At 42.0% G+C, this 19,397-nt stretch overlaps 1 protein-coding gene across 7 annotated transcripts in view; it reads right to left on the bottom strand.

The window, feature by feature from the left end:
• PITPNM2 (phosphatidylinositol transfer protein membrane associated 2) overlaps window positions 1-19,397 on the bottom strand; it is a 140,722-nt gene that overhangs the window by 118,628 nt on the left and 2,697 nt on the right. For all 7 annotated transcript variants that reach the window (XM_042805440.1, XM_042805441.1, XM_042805447.1 and 4 more), the window contains exon 2: window positions 5,650-5,749. The gene's annotated coding sequence lies outside the window, so the exon portion shown is untranslated. The remainder of the gene's footprint in view (window positions 1-5,649; window positions 5,750-19,397) is intronic.

Below are 19,397 nucleotides of genomic sequence, written 5' to 3' on the forward strand. Positions count from 1 at the left end.
GGGAAGAGAGCTGCTGTGTTCATCCTTGTGTGACAATACTTCGACGTTGCAGAGAACACTACCTCTGGGCAGCAGCAAGGGAAAAGTACAAAAAGACAAAACAGATACAAACCATGTTCCTAAAAATCTGCTCAAGGCAACGGTTTTCCACAGATCATTTCTACCACTGTTTCCATCTTTTGCCTTGCCACATGCAAGCCCAGTCCTCAGGCAGAGGAAACATCTATGACAACTTCCAGGCACGTCAGGTCTCCACCCAGATCTGCCTAGACTTTAAAAGGCCTTCTCTCCATTAACTGCCCCTTTCCATCACGCTACTGAGGTATGGTAAAAGCAGATCTGCAAGCACATGCCTTGCTGTCCTCTCCAGGAAGGGTCCCACCTCTATTTCCACAGGAAGGGCGCCAGTGGGAATTCTATCAAATGTCACAGTGAATTGCATAGAATCTGCTCTATGTTACGCTCAGAACAACCTTCTCTACAGAACTTTTCCATGAGGGGCTGTTCATCAGGTCATATTTTTAAAGAATCTGGGCCAAGTCATCCCTGCTGTAGCTTTAATGACGTCAATGAGCTACAGCAGGGGTGAAATTGGGCCATTATTTTTGATGTCCATATGTCATGTGCCCATTAAAAAAAAAAAATGCAAAAGATGATCAAGGAAGAAAAGTTATTGAATCAAAAGACTATCCTGTGCAGAGATTAACATCTAGATGTGGACTGCTTCTCTTTTGTTCCTGCTGTACAGTTATAAATGTAACCGTTTATGGAAAAAGAAATACTTCTGTAGTGTTAAGATACAATGTGAGTTCTGTAGTGACAAATTATATTCACATTTTGTATCCTGTTTTGATTAAAAAAAAAAAAAAAAAAATCTTTACCAGGAAAAGGCCTCTTCAAAACTCCACAAAAGTAACACAGTTGCCTGTAACTGTTAGTTCCTCCACTGTTAGCTAATATTAATCATACTCCAGATATCACCACCTAGTAGTAAAGCCCAGTGGACCTTGTTCTGAGCTCATTTCTTAGTAAATCCAAAACAGGATTATACAAATATCAAAAGCTAAAACATGAGATATAAGTTTAAATGTAAAGCAGTGTTTCCTGTGAACATTCAAATCCTTAAACACCAACACAGAAAGGGACGCAGCTGAGGAGACCAAGCCTGCCAGATGTAGGACACCAGCTGTGAACCACAGCAGTAACAGCCACCGCAACGCATCACAATTCAGTGCTGATTTTCAGAAGGCTGAACTGTATCATTTCTCTTGAGCAAGTGTGCATACGTGTTTTCCACCCACCGTGCCCCAGGCCCCATCTGGTACTGCCCTGGGCTGGAAGCAGCGACTCAGGCTAGCCGAACTGCAAGATGCATCACAGCCAGTGAGACCTATGACCAGAATTTTTCAACCCCATAATTAAAAGCCCACTTAACTGACATTTAAGCATATGAGTAACCAGATTCATACGAACATAGGTAAAATTACTCACCAATATGCTTATAGAGTAACACCAATATGCCTTTAAAGCTAGACAGCAAATTTTTCAGAACCATCCAGGAACAGCACCAGATCACAGGAGCCTGGTGTGCAGGATCTCTACTTTGTAGATAAATTTTATTTCAAAGCTTACTGGAAGATTCCTTTGAAATCTTTGATGCTAATTCTTCAAGTCTCAGATTCAGTCAAAGACTAAGTCTTCTTTGTAAAAGCCTTTTTTCCAATTGTTTTCCCTTTGCATTAATGAGTTCTTTTTCCCACAATAAGCCAGAACAGTCCCCCCACCCCATTCCAGCACTGGAATCAAAATAACTTGAGATGGAAAACGTGTGACCTCCTCAGCCTTTATTTACAGTGTCACAAACCACAAGGGAAGGATCTGTCCAAGTTTTCCAGCTGGAATGGGAACAGCAGGGAAAAACATGCCCTCATTTTTGCAACCGTGATATTTAACACATCACGGGAGAGAAGGATGGGGTGGAGCTAGGAGAGTTAGAAGCAAGTAATGATGACAGATAACAGATGAAGAGGTCTCAGCCACACAGGTAGGTTCACACGATTACATCCTTTCTCTCCAGAAATAAAGAAGAGATTTGTACGCACAAACGTAATCACAAAATCAGTCTGACACATACTTAATGGGCTTACTTCTTGACTTTTACATTCTACAATATTGTAAAATATAGAAACCTTCTGGACTTCACCTGAATTTGTATTCAGGCTGTAATGCTCTCTCCTCATGCCGCCACCCCCAAATCACTACAACTAAGACTTTGTGAAAAACAAGAAGCCTAGAAGCACTGGAATCTTCTTCAGATATTTAAACAGCACAGACAAACACAAATGAACGAGGTTTAGACCTATACAAAGTTACTTGCAGCAGGAAACTGTCAGTTAGTTTGTGGTTACAACCACACCAGTGTCACAGCTCTTTCCTCCCCGTTAAATACAGATGTCCAAACAGTTCCTTGTGTCTAGTATTTCTATTGCAAAAGTAGGAAAACAACCAAAAGAAAAACTCATCCATATTTCCACTAGAAATTTCACAGTGCCAGAATACACAAGAGAATATTTTTTTAAAAAAAAAGGGATCCTTCTGTGCCTTTCCAAACATTTATGTCCTAGACTGTCAGGTCTAACTCAATGTACCTTAACTATCTCTTACCTTTATGAGACCCCAATCCTTCCTCCCTTACCTGTTAGCAACTCCCCCTTCTCCCTGCCTGGCACTGTAACAAGTGCCACACTAACTCACAACCTTTACACTTTGGGATAGGGGAATGCCACAATTGTACTGCTCCACTATACTGCTGAACAGGGTTCCTCTCCTTGCCAGCACAAAAGCAGCCATCACTGAGCTCTCTGAAGTGTTATCACCTTTATCTAACTCACTGTAAAGTGTTTTGCAATATAGTCTATGAAGGATCTGATGTGAGGATAGATTTCTCTGCATTCAGTCAGTTTCCATAAACTCACCCCTTGTAAGGGGTGCAATTCTCATGTCATGGCTCACATAGTAAGTCCCCTGGTAAGTATAGGACGCAGAAAATGCAAGATTCAGCTCCAATTTGTATCCATATAAAAGGGCACAGGGCTCTGGAAGGGGAAAAGCTTGTCATGTTACACAGGCAGGGGTGGAAATGTACCTAAAAATCACAGCACAGCATGGCACAGGCACAAAGACAGGTGCTGCAGGCAAGGCAGGGAGTGCTAGAAGAGCATCAGAAGGAACCAATTGCAAAGCAAACCCTTCTTCCATTTGATAGGACACCATACATTCCTTCAGTGATGTGCTCAAATTGTTAGAGGGGACACCAGTTCCCAAGTGCACAAGATGCCCGTCCCCAGCCTGCCTCACATCTTCTCAGGCAAAGGCACCCTGTAATTCCACCTGCTTTCACCCCATCTATCTTCCCCCTTTCCTATATATTAGCCTCCTGCCCAAATACTACCAGGTATGACTTGCAGAGGAACCTCCTCCCATCATTTTCACTCTGTCCAGCAGTTCAGATTCAAAGCCTCCGGGTTTGGAGAAACAAAGGGCTGCACATGGATGCTGGCAGAACAGAGGGGAAAATTACCTGGTGCCTATAGCATCTTCCTGGACATTGCTATTCAGCTTTTTGTTTTCATGAACTCTGCATTTCCTGACAAGGTTTAAAACCCATTTTTCTCCCTACATTCTTTACCTGCCAATCCACAGATGTTACTTGCTCTCTAGTGATGCAAGCCTCGTGGATTAATTTTGCTGTGAACACAATTTTGAAGGCAACTTCCCCTCACCTGCCCAGGAAATTAATGACAACTTGGGCACTTCTCTTACTGAGGATCCTCAGGCCTATGAAGTCCTTCAGGCAAGTGAAATGAGTAGAACCACAGCCTCAGGGCAAAGCAGACCCTAAACATTGCTAAGGATTGCATTTCTTTGCTGTTACCACTAATTCAGAGAAACACTCCTCTACAACAGCCTACTGGGGAGCAAAGGGGGAGTGCACTATCTAAAGCAAGGGAGGCAAAGCTCTTGGGGCACAGATATTCTCCCTCAGCACAGGAGCACAAATTCACATGGCAATTAATGCCTCTACGAGCATAAACTCCTCTGCTCAAGCTGCTGACAGCAGCTTTTGTTCCCAGAGAGACCTGTCCGCAGCTCCTTCAGAGCGCTGCAGTGAGCAGAAGAGAAGCCGCCGGGCTCTCTCCCAAGGAAATCCAGTATGCCACAGCGGGACAAGCCGCAGCACTGGGAGCAGCCTACCCAGACTAGCTCACAGCTCTGCTAATGCTGGAGAGAGAGGCTTCAGGAAAGGAATCGACATGGGGAATGGTGATGAATTCACTGGGAGCCAATTTCCTGACAGGAGATATTTAAAGTATTCAAATTACCCTTACTTTTCAAGGATTTCTGGTAAAGATATTGCATGTTAATACAGAGCTGGTATCACTGTGGTTTCAGTGTAACAGCTGTGACCCTGAGGTATAAATCCAGAGAAACTGAAAACATATTTCAGTCTGATAAGTGAAGAGTCTCAGATCCAAACTCATTTATCCTTTCTCCGTTCTTCCCAGCAATTCATTGCTCTTAAAGCAAAAGCCAGCAATTTTTGAGTTTTAATATCCAGCAACAAAAACTCAAAGTTGCTATACCACAGTACCCCTTCGAAGAGAAATATTTGATGGAGTTAAAACCACCCTTTCTGATAGAGGGAAGGAAACTGAGTGATGAGGAATGTACTAGAGGAAAATAAGATCCAAAACTACAGAGTCAGTCTAAAGGATGATACCCCATCTATTAAAAAAGTCCTGTTCAGCCATTAATTTTGTAGGCAGTTTTAACACTATGATACACATTTCTAGAATTCACACAAAAAAGGTTTGGTGAGAGCTGGATACATACACAGTAAACCCACAAGCAACATTCCAAAGGTTACAGCATAAGGGAGTAGCAGGTACATACATTCATAAAAAGCATAAAATCTCTTTAAATTTACTTGTTAAAACACACCACAGGGTACTTGCTTCCCCATCTACACTTTTAGTGGGGAAGTTCTGCACATCAATCCTCTTGGCAATGTAAAGCAAATTAAAAGTTCAGAGGGCAAAAAAGGGTAGAAATTAACAATGTTATGGTAGTACCAGAGGCTGCACACTGTTTATTTCAACACAAACAAAATGTAACAAGGTTAAGAGCTTTTTGGGAAGAAGACCCACACAAGATTTAAATGTACACACACAAAAAAAGTGTTAATTGTACATCCTGTGCAGCCATTCTCCCTTTTAATTTAGTTATTTGAAACATTTTAAATAAACAAGGATGCTAACTAAGCAGAAAAGGGCAGGGAGCGTGAGTTTTCTTTAAAAAGAGGTTTATTACCAGTACACATGTCTATGCAATTTAAGCCATGTCGTGTGACTGCTAAGCTCTTCTCAAAGGCAACTCACACAGCCATTCTACCAGACGCCATTTTATCACGTTTCCCCCAAGCATCTATTCAAGTGGAACCCAAGCTAAGGTTAATCCCCTCTCTCATCAGCAGCGAGCTAGTATCCATCAGACTCATTACCATTCTCCCTAGTAACGTCTACATGTTTGGGGTTTTTTTAATACAGAAGAAAAAGAACAGCCAAATCCAGCTGAAACGCCAGAACCTACCTTCTGCAAAAAATCTCTCTAGGTGCTTCTGAATGCAGGAGGGAGTGAAGACAGCATTGCTGAAAAAGGATGTCACTGTTGGTCCACATGTGTCAACATCCTACAGAAAGATAAAACATAGTTGCTTAACTGTCATGCCCATGGGAAATCAACAGCAAGAATAAAGCTGCATTATTTTCATAGTTATACCATGCTAATGGCTCCTATGCAAACAACATAAAGCTACAACATTTTATAATTGCACATCAGAGTTTCTCTGCAGACATCCCTCTGGTATGTCAGAAATTCAATACGTGATAGTAGGCGGCAATGAGCACCTCAGGGATTTAAAGTGCGTTCCAAGCCATGAGTCATCGTCATCTCTAACTCATGGAAATTAAAAAAAAAAAAAAAAAAAAGAGAGAAGAAAAAACACGCACATGCACTTTGCACTGACCACTCTCATGTGCTCTCTCTCTACAACACCGTAACTTCCCCCTAAAGCATTTCCCTTTTAAATAGGGTGTTGAACAATTTCCACAAAGGGGACATCATCACAGACAAAAAAAACACCACATCGCAGCATTTTCCCACGTAGCTCCCTGGAGACGGGGCAGGATCCCATGTTCAAGGGTGGAAACAGAGCCAGAGCTGCCTTTATAAACCCTCCCAGTCCTCCCACACCGGGAGGAGGAGTGAGGAGAAGGCACCCCCATGGCTGCCGCAGCGGACGGTGCAGCTAGGCCCGAGGGATGGCAAAGACAGGGGTGGTGGCCCAGCAGCACCCAGGAGGACAAATCCAGCTCCCTTCCCACACAGCTCAGGAAATGTCAACCCCAGGCAACCGGTCTACACTTCACTTTCCAGCCATCAGCTACCTGCTTTCCCCCAAGGCTGATTTTTGTCAGGAGAGCTCCAGGCCAGAAGGAACTTGTAACGTTACCTGCTGAGCAGCTTACGTGGTTTGCTTCGTTACGCCAAGCAGCCCGTTGCCTTTCTCAGAGATTCCTTGAGGCAGAGTCTCATCATTACCTCTGGAAACTGTTTTTAACACTGCTTTTAAAGCATCTGGTGTGCACTTTAGAGCACACGCATGTGCTCCCCCCTCGCAGCCATTACTCCCCTCTTTTCTTAGATCTCCCCAAGTATCCTCAAGTTCCTTTCGGTCTTCTTTAATTTCTTGGCTTATCCCTGGTTTATTTGCCCCTGCTGTCTTTCAAGCAGCAGCCAGAACAGAGCAACAGCCCCGGGTAGCACAAGGTCTAATGGGGTGGCTGGAGCATTTGCAGCCGTTCCCCTGACAAGTGACCCACGGGCAGCCAGCACGGCTTAGGGAAGTCAACAGAGATCAGAAGATAGCTTGGCTATGCGTGTGGGGAGGACGGGGCCTCAGCAGATCCCACACACTCCCGAAAACCACCCACTCAAATTAAAGCTGCCTTTAACTTGCTGAACTCCCCAACAGCAGAAATAGTCCCTTCCCCTCAGGTCAAGAAGGGCACAGTTGACCCTCCCTGTAGCAGGAGCTGTGTTTTGCACCAGAACGTGCAAATCTGGCTCCACATCCACACAAAAAAAAAAAGCATCACCTCAATTGGGACCTGGATCCAAGCCTTAAGACCAGCACCCACAACCAAAGAATTATACAAAACATAACTAAAACACCAATGTAGTTTGCTCCCTGCACCAAAGAACCTGAAATGCTTGGAAAAAACATTGATTCCTCTAGCTGCAATACCCTGCTTCAGTTAACAGGAAAATGTATGCCTTTTCAACCATTTAAAAAAGAAAAAAAAAAAAGGGGGAAGGGGGTAGAATCGCTCTTTACTCTTGTATCTTCTTGCACAACAATTTAAATAAATAATAGTGCTTGCACAGGTCACATTCATCCCAAAGGAAGAACAAATGCGAGTAGCATTACTCTCAGGACCATTACTCTCAGAGATCTCACCAAGAACAAGCAGCCAGACAGCTTAAAAATATATTTAGTCCACAAATGCTTATTAACGTCATTTGCTGATTCACAGCTGAGCCAGTCGCATGGAGCCCAAATGCCACTTCTGCTTTCCCAGTCTGGGCTTAAAAAAAAAAAAGTTGAAAGAGTTGGGCACCAAGTTGCTTAACCTATCTCAAAACCTTCTGCAATGCAACCATTAGATGTGGATCTATCTGGGCTGGGAACTACAGGTCTAGTCTGTAGACCTAAGGTTTAGGAGTCTGATCTCAGTTTTAAAGACGAGGGATTCCCATGTGCTAGGTCTGGCTCACGTACAGCTTTCCACTGTGGTCTCAAAGCAGCCACCACACATCTGCATCCTCATGTGCACAGCACAGAGGAAACGCTCCTGCCCCACAATGGTATTACAGCACTTGTTTAGCTTTGCCAGGCACTTTGAGAGTTGAAAGCACTGAGTATGAACAGTCAACCCGATCCAACTCCCCAGGATGAGCTACAATTCAGTATTTGTAACATGTATACATAGGTGCAGTTGTCTTGCTCACTGACTAGATGCCATTCCTTGATGTCACCTAAATATGATTGCAATGTAGCACAAAGCTGAATCTTAGTTTTCTTTTATTTTATTGACTATTGCTCTTGCTCCCGATATTAATAGAGTCAAGATCAGATCATAAATAAAACGGACTCCACAGGCTTACAACAAAATTAACAGTGAAAATCACTGCTACTTTTAAAATTGCAGCTTGAAATGAACTGAGGAAAAATACTTGATGATTTGGTAGATATAAACCTGTGTCAAGAATTTGTGTGCATGCTTTGGGGCAGAATTAACCCACTAAATTCTTAAGGAATCCTTTAAGAATAAATTTCCCTTTATGAAAAAAAATTGAAGTGTTTCTTCCTCTACTGTTATACACAATGCAGTGATTTAAACCCCAAAGGATTTGCTTCCTAAATCACCTATTCAAATCTGTATGATGGAAATATATTTAAATGTAAAATTATAATCTTGCTTTTGCATTTAAACTTTTAAACACTTTTCCAGGAAGGCGAGTGTCTCATTAGTCCTTTTAGCCCATTCAACCATACTGATCTGCAAGCAAACAAGAATCCTCACATTACCTTTCTTTTTAAAAAGGATTAATTATATCTGCATTTTTTTCTAACCTAATATACCTCCAGCCAGACTGAGTCTTCCCACTTTTTAAGTGTTATACAATAATTCACTCCTCTTCAACTGCATCAGAATTTGTCAAAGTCCATTCTACATTTTTTTTCATAAGGTAGACAAGTTTCTATAGATGCTGGATAGGCTAGAAAACACTGTCCCAAAAGGAATATCCACCATAACCTACACTTAAGTAAATAAATTTTTTAAAATTGTGTCAACCCCGAGCCCTGCTCCATTTCTCTAGTTTTGCAGAGCAGAATGAAGTTCACAGAATTAGCAGGGGCCTGGACCCAAGGTTTCAGAAAGAGTTTCAGTGTTTGGTTCACCCATTGTGGAGGCAAACTTGGAAACCTCACGGGGTAGCTAGTCAAACCTGAAAGAACAGACATAAAACCTCCTAAATTTTCAAGAAAAACAGTCTTCCTACTTTCTGCATTCTTTTTTGTCTCAGGGTTGGGTATTTTTTCCTTTTTTTGTAGTTTGGGGAAGGATGACAAAACTCCTTATTTTCAGTGACAGCAAGTCTGAAACAATTATTCCAAATAGAACGATAAGGGTTCTCTACATGCTTGCTAAAAGTGCTGAAATCAAAAGTGATTAAAAGCAAAAACATTTCTGAACAACAGAAACTGAAAGTACTGCTTTTGGAAAAACGTAAACACCAGAATTTTCTCTACAGTAAACACTGAAAGTAACAGCTAATTAATGTAGTCTAGGACATTATGGCATATTTATAAAACTTTTTTTTTTTTTTAATTATCATACACAATTCACCTTGACTGTATTCCCAAGTCTTCATCTGAAGTTACTGCAGTTTGCAGAGGCTTCACTGATGCTATTCTTAATTTACTTATTTTTAGGTGTGAGAACAGATTACCAATGCAAAATTTAAACTTAAAAATTGTCAGGTTTAAGCCTCTTTTAGATTGATAATAATTAACCCTGGCTGCATTTCAGAAACACTTTGTGATAAGTGGTAATCAAATGAACAGTTAAAACTGCTTCTGTTTTAAAATTATACTACTGAAGTGCGGGAGACCGGCGTTATTAAACAAGGGACACATTTGTCCAAAGCAAACCAGGAAAAAGTAACCTAACAAAAACACCGAGAAACATGAGTTAATGTAAGAGTTGCCAAACGGCTAGAAGAACATTTTTATTATGGGTGATTTGCAAAGACAAACGTTACAAACTTCCTCCTTTCCTCGAAAGGCTTTCAGGGAAGCATCTCTCCAAGGAAATCTCTGGGCATCGGCGTGGCTCAGTACTGAGCCCATGCAAAGACCACATCTGACTTTGGAGCAGCACCATAGTTCATCACAGAGGCACATGAAAGCAGACCACAGCTATTAGTAGAGATTCACATGCAAATACATTTTGCAAGGAGGAAGATGCAGCAAGCAGCTCATTTTTAGCTCAAACGTTGAAAACACTGCATTACCGTAACAGAACTGCCAGTTACCTTCCCATGGAGGACAATTAATTATAAGATGCTTTCCGCTGGCTTCTGAAGGCTTCTCTGCTTAACTGATGTGTTGCACTCCACTTTTCAGTCTGTCCTCCTAAGAGGTACCATCACTGACACCACTAAAACACTATCTTGGTGGGATGGGCAGAGTACCCACTTCACTGCTACCTGAACAACCACACCCGATGACCTCCACAGACCAGAGCACGCTGGCCTCACGCCTGAGATCAGAGTCCCGTCAAGCAGGAGCAAAGGCAACAAGAAGCAAGATTCACATGCTGCTTCTGCAAAGACAGAGACACTGACAGCAGTATCTTGAAGAGATAAATGAACTGGCAAAATCGTTCCCAGTGAATACCACAGCTGTTTTAACTCAGCCTACTGCTTTTGCACAATCTGCATTAATAAATACTGAGCCCTAACAAGTGTCAGCTGTGGTCAAACACTGCATGACCATGGTTTGGAAGCATCAGTTTCAGACCACAGATAGTCACAAGAGTCTTTTATTCTCTGAGAAGGTGTTTTCCTGTTCTCAGATCAGTTAGTCACCCTTAAACAATAAGGGGATATAAGTGAGCAACTAAAAAGCAACAAACCAGAAAGAAATAAAATCCTGAAAAACTCTGTAATCAGATGAAGAGGCTCCAAGATGTGCCAGGAAATTAATGAACATGCAAGATAAATGCAGCAGTTAACTAGAAAATACGAGCGACTTGGTCAGGCCCCAAGACCGCTTTCCCCTGTCTCATGATTGTAGCATCTGGACCCTCCAAAGTGCCTCTGGGGTTACATTCCCTAAGGAGCACAGGGTCCTGGCCTCACGGTAAGCAGCCAGACCCTAGGGGAAGGGAGAGAAAGCAAACAGCAAACTGTTTCCAGAAAGCTGCCTGGGCTCCGCTCCTTGATGTAGCTATAATGAGCTTTTCATTTGCAAAGCCCTCTCCCTGCTTTCTCAAAAGTCATTATTCCCTCACACGAAATGGGAAACTGGAATGTGAAGTGTTAGAACCCATTGCTCTGATTAGGCTGCAAGAAAAAGACATTAAAAAAAAAAAAAAAAAAACCCAACAAACTACACTCTACATGCACCCTGACAAGATTTTTATGAACCTCACACCAGTCTATGTAAAGTGGGAAGAGTACACATTTAACATCATATATCGACAGCAGCAACCTGCTCCCCACGCCCCACAGGACACCTCACCTTTCCGGACAGAGGAGGACAACCTCCCACCTCCACGGCGGGATCCCAGGAACAGCAAACAGCAGCATCTGCTCCACACTGGTATGGTAGTGTTTTGAGGTGGGCAGTTACATATTCGGATCTTAAAAAGCAGCTTCTGTAAGCATCTATATAGAGTCAAGTTTCAAACTCCCCTCTGAGAGGAGTATAACCTAATGAGACTTTTTTTTTCCAGGGGCACAAAAGTAGAGGAGGAGGGAAAAAGAAAAGAAAAAAAAAAAAATCCTCTTGGTGGGTTCAGCACCTGTGTATGCTAAAGGCACTTAATGTTTTATGCATAAGAATGCTGTCACCCCTGTGAAGATTTCTAAGTGAGTCAGCCAGACAGGGTCTCTACAGCCTGCTCTTGTGAGGACCTTTTTTTCAAAAATTAATTTTAATTCAACCATTTGATTTATATTACTTTCCAGTCATTTCTAGCTAGGTATATTTCAAGCAGAGAAATCTACATAAGCTTCCACCTTGCCCCTTTCCATATAAATGTGGCAATTAGCACAGAAAAATTAGTCAACTACGAAGTATTTCACCTTTAATAAAGCAGCTCAAGAAATAATACACCATTTAATCGGTACTTGACAGCCGCAGAAGAAACACAGTGTCTTGGTAACATGCTTAAAGACAGTGTGAAATCCATTTGTAGACCCTTGATGGAAGCCTGTCCTTGTCAACCAAACCCACAACCCATAATAATGCGCAGTATTGTGCTTTTATCCTCCTTTTTATCAGAGCTCATCTGCTGATCAATGAGGAGTCCCATGGAATAGCACTTTGAATTTCAATGTCAACACAGCAGTACTGTGGTAATGATTGAAAATATTTACATATTGCCTCATTGATCGTGGGGTGTTCTTTTCCAACCATCTGGCTATTGGGCACTCATTTTTTTTTAATTTTATTTTATTTTTAGGGTTTTAAATAGTTGTGCAGCAGGTTATTTGAACATCTTTACAGCTAACATCCAGTATTCCACCTGAATCAGGGTCTCCCATTATTTTTAACCCAAAACATTAGCGATACCATTAATCAATTTCATCCTGTCTCAGGGAAGAGGGGAAAATAATTTTCTTAACAAGGACAAATACAAGGAAACCCAACAAACACTTGCTCCATGCTTACCGGAATGATGTGCTGATTCAGCTACAAGGTCTCATTTTTAACGTGACTCAAAGGTGTCACCATTTTGACAACAGATGAGTGAAATGGAAACATGTCACTCACTCTGCACTCGTTGCCAGCCTTCAGATAAAAAAACCCTGTAAGGGCTGTTTTTTCCACCTCCAGATGAAATACCTTATGATAACTGCGATGCTAAGCCCCTGGGCTCTGTAGTGCGTGCCTGTGGTTCTGCTGCTTTTAGAAATGGCTCAAGTTAGCCAAGCCAGGCGGTTCAGGCCAGCTGCGGCCATACAGGCTGCAAGGATAAAGCTTAAACAAGCACCAATTAATGTCCTTTGCCTTCCCCTGGCTGAGTCTGGGCACCCAGAGACTCGTCCCGGCTGTCACCCACAGCAGCCTGGGGATGATGCCTCACCTGGCCGTGACCTCCGGCACTCAACAGGTCCAGAGATACCACCTGGGCTACATAAAGCAAGAAAAGGTGGTGAGAAACAGGGATTTAACTTCAAGAAAAGCCAAACCAAAGCAAAATGCATCCCTTTCTTCAAGGTGCTCTGAGCACCAAAGGGTTGCACTCTCCCAGCACAGCACAGTTTTACTTAACTCTTGCCTCACTGGTACCAGGTTTCCATGTAAAAAAAAAAACTTTTAAAAAGGCTTTGGAAAGCTTATCTGCATGCATTCCTCTAGGAAGTTTAAGAGCAAGTTAAATAAAATATGCAGGAAAGACTGATATCTACAAGTTTGCTGCAAAAGACCTCTGCAGAATACTTGACAGGAATATTAAAAAGGCAGTTCTCAGTTGTCAAACTGATTTCAAAAGGGGTTTTTAGTGGCTCCAAACCTGTTTAGAATCAGAAGCTGACTCTCCTATCTGCTGGTACCATAAACTTGATTTAGGAAGAATGGGAGGTCTAAAAGTCAAATTATACTCAGCCTTTAGATCAAGAATAAAAGTAGTCTCCCAACACAGTTTAGCTGACAGTTTTTTTAACAGTGTGTAAGATAAAACAATACCTCTTTTTTATTCCTTGTTATCAAAGTAGAACTGAAAAAAACACAAGTTCCATCAGAAAAATGACATACAGACAACAAAAGACAGAGAGCAGGGGGAAAATAAAGTACTCTAACCTTTGATAATACAGATGCTGCATTAGACAATTAAATATACCCTTTACGTCAAGTTCCTTTTCCTGCTGGGGCAACCATATGAAGGAGAAGGACAGAGGGAGGACAGCAGAAGGCTCTTTCCCCTCCATCCTCTCCACCCAGATGTTTTTGCAGACGTGAGGCAGAAGATCTGGCTCTTGGCCTAATGAGGTTCACTGAAGGACAGGCACAGAAAGAAAAGCACTTATGAAATGTAGGGAGCATTGTTCCTTACAGCTTTGCATGAATAGTAATTGCTGGTAGAAATCAGTTTATAACACTTTGTAACTCTGAAAAGTTGTACTATCCAGTCTTCTCCCCACCCCCAACATAGTGATGCCTCATTTCCAATACTACTATTTCTCTGAGCAGAGCATCAAGCAGAGATAGCGAAGTGCAAGGCAAGTCAAATCATCTCTGGCTTTTCTAAACAAAATGATATATTAAAACTGGGAAGCCAGAGCAACACACAGAAGCTGTACTACAAAGTTTAATCCTTCAAGTAGGCTTGCCCAAATACGCTCTTCCCTCTCACAGAGGTAGTGTTAGATAAATCTTCCTTCTTGAAAAGCCTATTTATAGGCATTAAATATTATTCTGTAGTCTCAAAACAGACAAAAGACACACTGTGTCCATGCTAACCACATTTCTGAGAATATTTGATGGAAGAAGTTTACCTTCTGTTGAAGTTAAAACTGGGAACAATATTTTACAATCCAGATACAGGTTAGACAAATACTGGGTCCCAAGAGTCTGGATAAACAATGTTTAAAAACAAGGGAGAGAGGGAAGACAAAACAAGCTATCTGCCCATCTCCATCAGTTTGCTTTGGTGGATCAGAAGCCTAAAAGCACCAGCATAGCCCTGCTCAAAAAAATAACAGCCCGCCTGGAAACAAGGAAAACAGAGCAAAACTGGAAACTTTTAGATTTTTACTGTCCCTTCTCCTGAACTGTGACCTGCAACATTTCAGACATCTGCTACTGGTTTACCCTTGCTTAACACAGAAGTGATCCTCCACCTTTGCTTGTAAAGAGCACTGCAAGTCAGCCACAGAGCATGCTGCCGAGGAGATGAGGGTGGCAGAGAAAAAGCAAGTGAGAGGCCTTCCTCCCCCTTCTGTTCTTTTTCACAAAATATCTCTGAATTATTTACATACTCATATCCTGAACTCCCCCTCCAGTTTCACAGTTTGCAGTTAACTCTGCATTCTGCTGGAGATAACACAAGTTTAGCTTTCAGCATGTTTAGGCTAAAAAACCCTCTGAACGTTACGCCAGGTCACCAAGCCCACAGAGGGAAGTATTTCCAGATGCAGAGACTGGCTAAGAGAGACGAGACAGAAATATGAGGCTCCATCTCTCCACCACCCTGAAGAAATCAACCTACTCAGTGAAGGAGACAACTAAACAGCTTGGCAACGCCTACAACTGGTGCTCAACCTCAGATCCAGTGAAAAGATGTAAATATTTAGATTTCAATTTCATCTGATATGATAAATATAAAATGTCTATTTCCTTCTTTAAAAAAAAAAAAAAAAAGCAGCATTAAAATAGGTAAGCCACCCACAGAGACAAAATGATTTTGCAATGTTTCTACCTTTAGGAGGAGGTTACTTAAGTTACAGTATTGATCTTGAAACAAATTACAATCATGGGTGAAGTTATTCCCGTTGACTTGTCTTCAAATGTATATAAAACATTATTATACCATGTCTGTATATAAATACATACATAAAATTGGTTTGCTGTTCATTCCAAACATCTCGTGGCTGATGGCAGCCCTCTTAAGAAATGCTAGCAGCCCTTCAGGGTGCCCTACTCCAACCCAAATCACCTGAAAAAAGCCTCAGAACAATCCACCAAGTCCCAAACCAGACTCCTTACAAGTGACCCATACAGAAGCTGAATGGCAGTTTACCACAGCTGTACTACAAAAGTCTGAAATCTTTCCAAAACCTTTTAAAGCACACAATGGAATTAAGGCCCCACTAGACATCCAGAGTTAAGTCATGCAAACATCAAACTTCTCTAGACCTGGAGATAACATGGCCTCACCCCTAAAGCACCCGAGATATGCCAAAGTGCTCAGTGTGCTGCTGTTATTACACACTCTCACCCTCCGAATTAGTTATTGAGCTGTTAAAGAGAAATGCCTTCTCAGGTCATTGCTCTGTGGGTTAAGTCAGCTAATATACTTGAATTAGTGTCCCAAAGCTCAGCAATCGTTATGCAAGTGCCAGCAATCCAAACAAATCAGAGTTAACTTCCCGTCCATTACAAGAATTGCTGCCGCAATGACTAATTACAAAACTTTCAGCAGTTCACTCACCATTATCTTTCCCAAATCCTCCTGGTTACACTGCAACCATCAGATGTGCCTTCCCAGCTAGCAGCAAACTACCTGTTGTTTCATTACTGGTTGTCCAGACCTCTGTTCCCCCCACCCCTGACAAGACTATAGAAACTGGTGGAAAAACCCCAAGTAAAAATCCCAGTAGCTGGTCTCCGACAGGAGGCTGAGCTGTTTAAAGGAACAGAAGAGAATGAGTGGCAAATGACTTTTCCTCATCACATCAAGGGAGTCTCTCCAACTTACCTAAACTTAACTGCTTTCCAGCAGAGGAGTTTTAAGGTTCCTGCTTACAACGTCATGGCACTCACCAACCTCAGCTGTCCAAACACAACAAAGTCAGGATTGTGCAGAGTCCTTGCTATCTTAGATACTCAGTGCCCAGTGTTGGGATTTTTTGTGAACAAACCCTGATGTCCACAAGGACGCAGAGTTCTGGATGTTGTAGTTCTTCAAATCTGCCTGAGCAAGATTTTCCAGAGGCTGTTTAAAAACCAGAAGGGAAAAAAAAAAAAAAAAAAAAAAATCAATCTAATTTGGAGTCCTCAAGCACTAACTCAGTAAGCAGAAGCCGAAGATCAGCCTTTGCTGCAAAGGGTTGTCGGAAGACCCAGCTGCTGCTCAGGGTGCCCACGCTCCTACCCGCCCAGCTGCCTTCTGCCCAGCACCCTTCTTAATCAGCCGAGGTGTTTGCTTTCCGTTCCTGCCCTCCATGGCGTTGCAGCTGCAGACTCGGAGCGCTGGTATGTGCCCTCCTGTCCCGCACCAGCCCAGAGGACACAGGAGCAATGACCCTGACACCTTCGCTCCTGAACTCCCTGCCAGGGCAGACGCCTTCGCTGTAGCCTTCCACACTGTTCGTTGACCTGGGCTGCATTAACCACCAAACCCAAGAGAACTGTATCCTTGTTACCATCCCCTGCACATGGAAGTCCATGGGCGGGAGTCACTGTTTTCCCTCTCAGTAGGAGGCACTAAGTTTCCCCTCCTGGACAGTCTTTCATTGCAAATCCAGCACCTCCTTCCTGGGATCTTCTTGGATGTACCCAAGCTCTCCAAGGCAGGTTTTAGCCCTGTGCTTATTAGATTCCTTCCTGCTCTTTCAGTGCAAATCCTGCAGCTCCCTGTACCCACATAGGCTCAGTAACTCTTTATCTCTACTTGACTAAGCAACCTCTTATTTCTTCTTGCCTCTGAAGCTTGACCCTGTGTCAAACACACTCGGGAAGGGTTGCAGGAGTGAGAAGCAGCTCTGTCTCCAGATATTACCACCTCCCAGGAGGTCTTCTGGATCCCCACAACCACCCTTCAAAAAGAAAGATACCTTTTCCCAACCGGTTTCTGAGTTCCTCAGTGGGATTTACTAAAGCATTTTGCTGTGAGCTTCTAGGGATTTATTTTTTTTAATTAAATAAACCCACCATTGAAACAGCCACATCAGCAAAACCCCTTGCCTATGGAAGGTTCACAAGTATGATTTCAGGAGCTCTGCGTATTGACTTGGCATCATGCTGATTAAAACTCCCTGAAGCGACAGGATCTGAGTTAGGCCCGTTCTGAATTGTTTTGTTCTTCTTGCATTAAGAACATCTAAATATCATTCATTACTTTGTTCATTTAAAACTTCACAGGACTCTTGGCATGGACACCATGATTAGAGAAACCACATTTCAATTCAGTTCGTGGGTGAGTTCACACAGACGACTCTGCCCCAGTACACTGTTGTGGCATTTGGATTTCCTCCAACACCCAGGAAACAAAGTTAAAAATAAAATGTTTTATTTATTCCCTCCCCCCACATTAATTACTCCATTTCCATTCACACTGAATACTACAGAACATTTTTGTTTATAAGATGCTTTCAGGCTAAAAATTAAATTTAGACATATCTTACTAATTCGGAGAGATAAGCAGAAATATTAATTGCATCATACCCTATGTCAGCCAGCTTTAAAATTAAATTAGAAGGCATCTTCACCATTTAGAGAAACTGGCTATTAAGAAAATCATGGGGTTTGGATGTTGATTTTTCCTTCTAAGAAAATAAAAAGCAAGACATTGATATCTGTGCCTTCTCTCTCCTCAAAATGAGGCATGTGTCTCGAATAAGAGGGAGACTAAAAGAAAAACATCATGTGAAAAAAACGTTTCTCAATGGATCACGCTGGTCCTAGAACAGGACATTACCGTGAATATGCATGAATGGCATGAGTCAAACTACACTCGGGAGTAAGCATCAGCTTTCACTTGCCATTTTCTAATGCCTTCCAGTCAGGCTGCCAAGACAGCAGCTGAATGACAAGATCTTTATTTGAATGTAGGGGGGAGATTAATGCTGTTTTAGACTAATTGGAGGAACCTTCTTTAAATTAGCTTGCTTGAAGGATGTGCTGCCAACTCACAGAAGCAGTAACAAATTGTGAATAAAAAGAAACTATTTAAATTCAAAACCCCTTAGCACCACTGTCAGTTGTAAGTTTTGAGAATTTCTATCTAAAATAAAAAATAATAAATTCAGGACAAGGTCTTTCCAAACTGGTTGCTGTCAACTAAAATGAGAAGTTAGATAAAACTCCCACATGCCAGATGGTAAATCACAATAAATGCTTGGGCTGTTAGATGCACAACAAGCGACAAATGCATTGAAATACACCATCAGAAGCAAACCCAAAATAAAAAAGATATTTTAATAAGAAATTATAATTCGGGAGAAAGATCCTTGTAAAGCTCATCAGAATCAGAAGCCATACATTGAGGGCTTCTTATTTCCCTCACCACCCCACATAACCATGAAGAACAGATAACAGTTTTAGCAAAGTTACCTTAGGCTAAGGGGTACTGTCAGCAAAAGCCTTGGAGTTCACTATTTAGACATCAGTTATGACCCCTTCTGCCAAATTAGTTAAAAAAATATTGTTAAAGGATACCAGGGAATTGTTTACTCAAACCATTACTGTTTCCTGAACACAGATGCAAGAAAAAGTTATATTAAGAAGATAAACAGCTGCTACTGTATGCTGTTTAAATGGTAACAAAAGCATCTAAGGGCCATAAAGGGAATAGTAAGGGAATTAAAAAGCATTTTTATGCATGAAGATGGCTAACATCCGTACATTCATTAAAGTGGTATCAACCATGCTTTTAATTAAAAGTTAGTGACAGAAACTTAAATATGATTAATGGAACCTAGCAGCCTACCAGAAGTCTGCTCTATCAAAAGCAAGAAGCACAACAAGCTGCATATCCAGCCCCTGCTTGCTCGTTTCTCTTCCCCTCCCAGAGATGCTGCCACAGTCAGAATACTTTGCA

Source organism: Tyto alba, unplaced genomic scaffold (assembly GCF_018691265.1).
Source record: "Tyto alba isolate M040663 unplaced genomic scaffold, T.alba_DEE_v4.0 Super-Scaffold_44, whole genome shotgun sequence".
NCBI classification, from domain to species: Eukaryota; Metazoa; Chordata; class Aves; order Strigiformes; family Tytonidae; genus Tyto; species Tyto alba.